The following is an 8,301-nucleotide window of genomic DNA, read 5'->3' as shown; positions in this document are numbered from 1 at the left end:
TGTCCCGCTGGGGGAGGGGGAGAGCCGCCCTCCTTAACACCCCCCAGGCCCCGTGCAGGCCTCATCCTCCATCACCAGACTTTCCATCCAGAACCTCCCCGGGAGCCCAGAGAATGGTCACCAGACTCGGCGTGCCCAGAGCCCGGGCTTCACCGAGGTGCCCTTTAACGTCCCTATTTGTCTCCCAGGGAGGGGTTAGGGCTCATTTTCCTTCCTTTTATTTTTCAGTTTTCTAACCTTTGCAATTTTCCTCTCAAGCATGTTTTCATGTGTGGTTTGAGACGTGTGCTATTTAAAAACTCTCAGCACCTCCCTGCGCCCTCTCCTCAGCACGCCCTCCTCTGCCCCGGTCGGCCTGGCCGAACCACTGCCCCGACACTCAGGCCGGGCCGCCGCCTCTGCTTGGGCTGTCCGCCGTCCCACCTTGCCTCTCCGTGCCTGACGCTGCTCACCCTCTGTCCGGGGCCTCTCCCCACGCAGCTGAGCCCCGCCCCCCGGCACTCTCGTTCTCTGCGGGGATCCCCAGAGGGGCAACAGGTACCAGCAAAGGAAGAACGCCCTCCCCTCCTTCTGACTTGGACGTCCCTCCTCACCCCCCGTCGGGCCCTGGGCCTTCCGAGCCTGCCCGCAGGAGGAGCCCCTAGGAAAAGCCCCAGGAGGAGCTCCGAAGAGGAGAGTGAGAGAAGCCTGGGGGGACTGGAGGCAGCAAGACCTCAGGGAGGAGAGGAGGTGGCCTCTGAGCCCCCTTTCGGTTCTCTGAGCTGTAGACGCTGGGCAAAGGACGCATCAGTGGTTTCCATCTGGGCCAGCACTCCTGCGGCTGCGACCCTGGGCCAGCGGTTAGCCCCGTCCAGTTAGCCGGGTTCCCCCGCAAGGGCCTCGTGTCCTATGCCTGTCCCCTGGCCTCAAACATCACTGTTCAGATGAGACAGTAGGAGGTTTATGCCTCCCTGCCGTGCAGGACCTGGGTGTCTGGGAGCCAACCAGTCTGCTGTGTTCCCCTCGTTCATCAGGGGTTGTCGTGTCTCCTGTGCCCCCCCTTTCATCAGGGAGCCGACCCGTCTCTTGTGCCCTGCCCCACACCTGTACCTTCAGCCTCTGCCCACCTGAACCAGGGCGCAGCCCTTGTGGTCTGCAGCCAGCGCCTTCGTGAGGACCCTTCTGGAGGGCAGGGGGCTGTCGCCAGGGTCCAGCTGCCAAGACAAACAAGAAGACAGGAGAGCTTGCTTCCACGGCTCTGCACACCCCACCCCGCCCCCTGCCAGGGGCCCGGCGCACATGAGTCGGAAGCCATGCATCTGAGCGCCGTGTTGCTCACCCACACCTCGCCAGCCGCTACCTCCCCGGCACACGCCAGCCAAGCCCCTCATTTCAGTCTCAACGTCTTCTGCACACATGGAGGCCGAAACCCGTCTCCTGGGAGCCCGGGCCCTAGAAGAGGGTTTCCACCTGTGGGCTGGAAGGAGGGGCTGGCCAGGGGCTGCCCTGACCCTTCAACCCGCCCTCGGCTCAGGAAAGGCGCCAGCTCTCACCTCGGGGCGTGCAGTTTTATAAGCTCATAACCCGAAGACGCTAATGGCTCACACATGTGCAGTCCACACGCGTCCTGCCTGTTTTCCTTGACTCTACGTCAAATGCTAATATGGTGGGTATTTGGCGGCCGGGAGCTGGAGAGGGACAGCTGTCCCTCTCACACCTAGTGGGGGGCAGGGGGCAGAGGTCACGGGGTGTTCATTACGGACAGTTCCTTTGTGTGGCCTCAGAGGGGTCCACTGCCCTGAGGACAGCCTGGGGGAAGGCGTGGGACCTCCCCCTGTTTTCTTTCACATGGGCTGCCCTCCCAGGCCCCCAGAAACCAGCCCTCCTGGGACAGCCAGAGGGCAAACAAACAGAAGAGACTGCCTGGGACCCAAGTGACCAGTGCTGATCCCAGGTCCCACCCACAGAAATCAGGGAGACTGAGGCACAGATGGCTTCCTGGGCCTTGAACAGCACCGAGGGCAGGGCCTCCCCTCCCCAGGTACCAGCCTCCCTCCAGCGTGGGCACTGGTTGGCTGCCCTTGGGGTCCTTCAGGAGAGGCCGGGGTGGGTGAAGGAGCTCCCGGGGAGGGGCACAGCCCTGAGGAGACCCCTACTCCACTGGAGACAGCCAGTCTGGTCTCCCTCCAGGAGGGAGGACCAGCCACAGGTGTCCCTAGCAGGGCCCGTGGAGCCTGGGTTCTGTTCTGGACTGTATGTGGCCCCCAAGCCCACGAGAGACCCCTGCCTAGGCTTCAAGGACAGCACGAGCCTGGGCTCCCCTGAAGCTGGACACGTGGCCACATTGGAAAGGGGACCATGGGTACGGGACCTTGTAGGTCGTGCAGCAGCCCAAACACTCCCCCGTGGGCCTCCCGGGCTGCTGGTACTCCTGTGGCATGTCAGTGACCTAAGGTCCAGAGCCACACCCAGACCACCCCCAGCAGGGACGGCCCATCCCCAACACTGCCCCCAACATCATGGATGAAGGTCACACCACGTGCCAGTCATGTCAGGCCACCTGCTTTGGGGGCTGCGGCGGGCATCTCCCGGGGAGCCCGTCACACCACTGGCCACTCTCTGCTTGCCCTGGAAGTCCCCTTCCCCCGCTCTGGCTGCTATGGCTGGGTGGGCACCTGCTGCTGGAGCCCCTCGAGCCGGCCAGGCCCGGAGACCGGATTTGAACTGCCGATCACACAGGAAAACCTTCACAGAAACCCAGCCAGCAGAGGAGACATGCAGGTACAAACAATGTTGGAGCAGGAAAATGGCATGCCCACTGAGGTCTTCGTTCTTGGAGGCCATGGTGTCTGCAGGGGAAGCCCTGGGCGAGGGGAGGGATGCCCACCCACACCTCTCCCCTCCCCATGTGGGTTTGCCCTCCGGTTCTTTGTTATCCACATGAAGGCAGACGTGCCTAGTGACAGTTTAAACCATAGGTGGTTCTCAGGGCCTCCCGAGGGACTGGGCCCAGCTGTGCCAGGGGGCCTGTCCTAGTGTGAGGAGCGGGGGTCAGCCCAGAGAGCCCTAAATGTGAGGCTGGCAGGCAGGCACCTCTGGGAGCTATCCTGAAGCCAGTGGGCTTCACCCACCCCTCAACTTTGCTTGCACAACGTAGCCCATCCTAACTGGAGTGGGTTCAGACCACCCTCCCCCCACCAAGCCTGCACCACCACAGAACTACCCCTTCGACTGGGGCCTTCACACCATCACACTGCCGGGCACTGGAAGGGACGGGCATACCGAACCCGTGGAGAACCGGCCAAGGAGGTGGGGATGGGGGGGAAGAGAGCAGCAGACCCCCGAGGGAAGGCCGTGGGGTCCCAGGATGAAGCTAAGTAGGACCCCAGCCAGACCTCATTCCTTCCAGCCATCCCCTCTTCCCGGGCTCCTGGGCCTAGATCAGGCCACAGAGAGGATTTTTGTCAAGGGGCTTCACCTCTGATAGGCACCCCAAGAAGGCAGCCCTCAGCCCCCACCCCCTCCCGCCACTGGAGACCCCTCCAAGGGGCAGGCACAGATCAGCAGCCCCAGGACGCCCAGCCCAGCAGCAAGCCAAATGAGCAGGACTGAGGACTGCAGACCACTGGTTTGGGGGGCCAGACAAGCCCCTCCGAGAGCCGGGACCAGCCCCCCATCCCCCTGTCCCCAACCACCACACACCCTGCAGGTCAGAGCACAGAAGCCCCTGCATGAGATAAGACGGTGGAGCCCAGCCCAGGCTCAGGTGGGCTTGCACGGAGCAGCGTTGGGGCCAAATGGGCACTGAGGGGGCCGTCCTGGAAGAGTGGGTCCCCACCTAACCCTGTGGGCAGAACCTCGCAGACAGGAGCCCTTAAAGCTGGCACAGGTGGCGGTGCTTGCGTGGCCTCCGGAAGCTGGGAGTGGTGGGAACAGAGGGTGCTGGCCTGGCCTGTTTTCCTCCCCGCTGCCCCTGAGGTTGGGCTAGAGGTGATGCTGGGGGCGGGGGCGGGGGGGGCTGCTTCCTGCGGGCCCTGACCGGGCCCTGCCCGAATACCCACCCCTTCATGAGCCTGGGGTCAGGGGTCAGGGGTCTTCCAAGCCCCCACCCACCCCAGACGCAACGGCCCTTGCCAGTCTTCCTGCCCTGACCTGCCTCAGACCCCAGTCACTGCCCCGGGGACCATGGGGCCTCATGGGACCTCAGGGCCACAGAAGCCGCACACCCCATAGGTGGACACACTGACCCGTGGCCTGGCCTATTTTTATACCATCTGTATTTTCATTTCCCTCTGTTTTCAATAGAGCTCCTTTTTGGACATTTTAGTCCACTCAGCAGAGCTAAAAGGGGAAAGCAAGGGGCCTTTGCTCTTTCTGAGCTAGAGCTGGGCAGAGGGCCCTGTGCTCTGCGCCAGGGTTGGGAGGGGTTGAGGACCACGAGGACCCCTCTCTCCCACCGCCCCCAGCCCTTGGTGCACAGGAGCATGGAGGCCTTGGTCCGGGGTGGGGGGATCTGACACTCAGAGCCTGGAGGCCCCTCGGGCATGGGGTGCAGAGGACGACCCGGGAAAAGCTCAGAATCTCAGACGGACGAGCACAGGCCCCCTGATGCCCACCGCCCTCTGGCACAGAGGCCCCATTTATCTGCCTTCCCCTCCCTCCCCTCACGCAGAGCCCTCAGGGGTGTTTGCGTTTTGGTTTTTTTAGCATTTTTTCTTCTCGCCCCTGATCGAATTGATGACTAGGAAGTATGTGGCTTGGTAAGCAAAATGCTTCTGAAGACGGAATTCCAAAGCCCCCGGCATTCGTGACCTCACCGCGGGGATATGCACCAAACCTCGCCACCCGCCGGGGGCAGCACACAATGGCCAGTGTTGACACCGAATCCCACATGTTCTCAACAGCCCCCCCACTCCTGCGGCTCCTGCAAGGGGGGCTGTGATCCCTGAACAGCCCTGTTTCCAGCCCTGCAGCCCCTCACAGCCCTGTGCTGTTCTGAGTCTGTCCCCCGCCCCAGACCTGATCGGCTCCCCGCGCTCACCTGTGACTGAGCTGGGGCCCCAGCCCAGGTGGTCCTTCTGTGCGTCTGCTTTGTGCCAGGCCCCTGTGCTGCTCTGGGAACCGAGGCCCTGCCCTCCTTCCGAGACTGGAGGCACCCACATCTGGCATCTGGGGCTGACGGGGTCCTGGTGGGAAGGGGATGGTACCTGGGGGGCAGGGACGGGGTGGGGGTGTTCATGGCACCAGGGCTTCTGCGGCTTTCCCTCCCCAGGAGGACTCCCGGCAGCCCCGGGCCTGCTTTCCTGGGCCTGTGCTCAGGACTGACCCCACAGGTTACACTCCCTGTTGCCTCCTCTTCCCGGCACTTCAGCACCTGCAAGCGGGAACAGAGTCAGCAAGCAGGCAGGGCCTGGGGGCGTCACACACAGCAGGCCCTCACCCAGCACACATGACAAGGGACGGCAGCTCAGAACCCCAGGGTCTCAAAGTCCCCCTGGGATCCCCCCAGTCACGACCACACAAAGCAGCTGGAGAGGGGGCAGCACGACTGATCTCCCTGATTAATGTGGTTCCCAGCCATGGGACGCCCAGAGTCACTGCCCACGCGGAGAGCTGCCCCACATCTTACCCTGACAGCCTCTCGGGCCGGTTCCCACCACACAGGCCTGAACCCAACACTTTAATCAATTAGTAAGATGGACGCCTCGTGTCAGCTGCAGCCCTAACGAGGGAGTCCCAGCCCCCACCCGTGGGACACACCGGTCTTCTCCCCGGGCCAGACTTGGCCCCTGTCTTCCCCAGGAGCGTCTGGGAACCTGGCACTCAGCCCCCACTGGACACTCAGCCACGGGGTGCTACGGGGTGCCAGGCCCTCCCTGCAGCCAGCTTTCCTTCCAGAACCCAAGGGGCAGAGCCAGCAAGGGCTACAGGGCTTGTGCAACTGTCTCTGCTTAGGGACGAGGACAAGGACACAGTGCTCGCAAGGGCACTGGATGTGACCCGGCAGGAGTGAGGTCACAGGGACCCTGGGTCAGTGAGGCAGGACTCCGCCCTGGCCAACTTCCTCATCTTGCATGAACATGGACCCCCACAGACATACGCACAGACCCCACTCTTTGGTCTCCATCTGGGAGGGTGTTCATTCCCAAACCGCTGGCACAGGGGGCCCAGCACGGCCAAGGCGTGTCCTGCAAACTCAGGTCTGGGGCCTCCCCCACTCTGTCCAGATAGAGGGTCAGGGTCAGGGTCACTGTGAGTGCATATGTACACGTGTTCAAGCACGGGTGCATGTGTGAGCATGCATGCACCAGCACACGTGTGTTTGCACGAGCACGTGTGTGCGCGGACACGTGTACGTCTGAGTGTTCTGTGTGAGAACATGGGTGTGAGCATGTGTGCATGTGTGTGAGCACATGCATGTGTGAGTGCGGGGGGCCAGTGTGCGTGTGTGAGCACGTGTGTGAGCGCATGTTCGTTTGAGAGTGTCCGTGTGTGCACAAGTGTGCGAGCATGTGTGCGGGAGCACATGTAACTTGTGAGTGCAGGTGTGTGCAAGCACAGCATGTGGGTGTCCCTCTCTGGGCTCCACCGTCTCTGCCTCCTTTTTATCCCCTTCCCGGGGTCCAAAGATTGAATGGCCTGGCCATGGCCTTACCTGAGCGGCTGTGGGCACTACCACGCCAGCTACACGTGTCCTGATGGAGTAAAGGCCCTCACTCCCATGAGGACGACCAGAAAGTTGCTCTCATGTGGACGGCCAGGAGCCTGGGCATTTCAAAGCCTGGCCTGATGTCCTCTGGCTTTCTTTCCAAAAGCGTCTGGGGCTGCGGGCCGCTGGCTTCGGACACGAATCCTGGCAGTAATCAGGTGTATCGTCTCGGCAACTCGTGTTCTGGGGTGAAAACCTGGGCTTCTGGGCCCAGGCCACGTGCTCACCCGGCGAGACCTGGCGCCCCGACCCTGTGGGCAGACCCGCGGCGCCCAGGCCCTGGGGTGTGTGAAGGACAGGACTCGGGAGAAAGCTGCTCAGCGGGGCTCCGGGGAGGACCCAGGGCTCCCACGTGCAGCCCGCAGACCACAGTCCCCAGGGCGCACCCATCTCCACACGCAGCCCTTTATCCACGAAGGGGTTGTCTGCTCATGGGGACCGCGGCCCCGACTGGGGGCCTGAGAAACCAAGACTGTGGCACTGACACGTCCACCTCGTCCTCAAAATACTGAGGGCCAAAGGGGCCACTGGGGACAGACCCGCTTGGGAACCCTCGCCCAGCCTCCTGGGCCCTGAGCACAGCAGACAGGAGGGACGGGTGGTAGGGACAAGGGCCCGAGAGCCGACCCGAGGGGCCCCATCCTGAAAGGGTCTCGTCAGCACTGGGTGCACACTGGGGAGGGGGATGCAGGGTGTCCAGGGCAGAGCAGCCCGGCGGTTCTTCTGAGGAGAGCTCTCTGGAAGGGGAGTTGACTCTGAGCCCCAGTGACCTCACTGTGGGTTGGGGGAGCTCTGCAAGAACAAAACCAGCTAGGACCAAGCAAGTACCGCCCTTAGGGAGTGGTCCCTAACGGGCCAGCAAGGACCCAGAGAGCCCAGGCCTGGCCCCTCGGGGCTGCGGCCGCACCTGCCCGTGTGGCTGCTCTGGCCCGGCCGTCCCCCTCCGCTGGACGCCTCCTGGCGTGTCTGTGTCAGGTGCCAACAAACAGCCCCGGCAGCCTGGGCATGGCTGAATGCAAGGCAGAGTGGGCACCCAAGGGTGACGGGCAAGGTCCTGCTGTCCAGCCACAGGGGAAGGGGATCCGCAGATCTGGAGTGTGTCTTGCAGACCAGAGAGCAACGGGCAGGCCCGGGAGCCTCTTGGCACAGGCAGGAGCCACAAGGGGCCACCAGGAAGAGGGTCTCAGGCGCTGGAGGCCACAGGTGGGCCAGGGCGGGGCTACTGACCAGTGAGTGCCTGAGGACTCCGACCGCACGTCCGGACGGAGACGGTGACTCCAGGCAGGTGAGCCCTGGTGTGGACGGGCACGGCTCTGGGCAGAGTAGGCACCGCTCCTGCAAGCAGGCCACTCCCGGAGGGGGGGGGGGGCAGCCGCTGGGCAAAGCGGAAGAGGGACCTGAGACGCAGGGAGGGGCACAGAGGGAAAGACGGGAGACGGCAGGGGGCGGGGAGCCCAGAGAGAGCACACAGGCCCCAACTCCCCACCCACGTGCAGTCATGTTCCCGACTCTGAGATGTTGATGGAAGTGAGGAGCCTGCGTCCTAAGAAAGCAAGCAGACACGCGGCACAGCCCCTCACGTGCGACTCTGGGGGGGCCACAAGCTTCCAGGA

Source organism: Martes martes, assembly GCF_963455335.1.
Source record: "Martes martes genome assembly, chromosome: 16".
NCBI lineage: Eukaryota > Metazoa > Chordata > Mammalia > Carnivora > Mustelidae > Martes > Martes martes.
The sequence above is the reverse complement of the archived record's forward strand: the minus strand, read 5'-3'. Positions refer to the sequence as shown.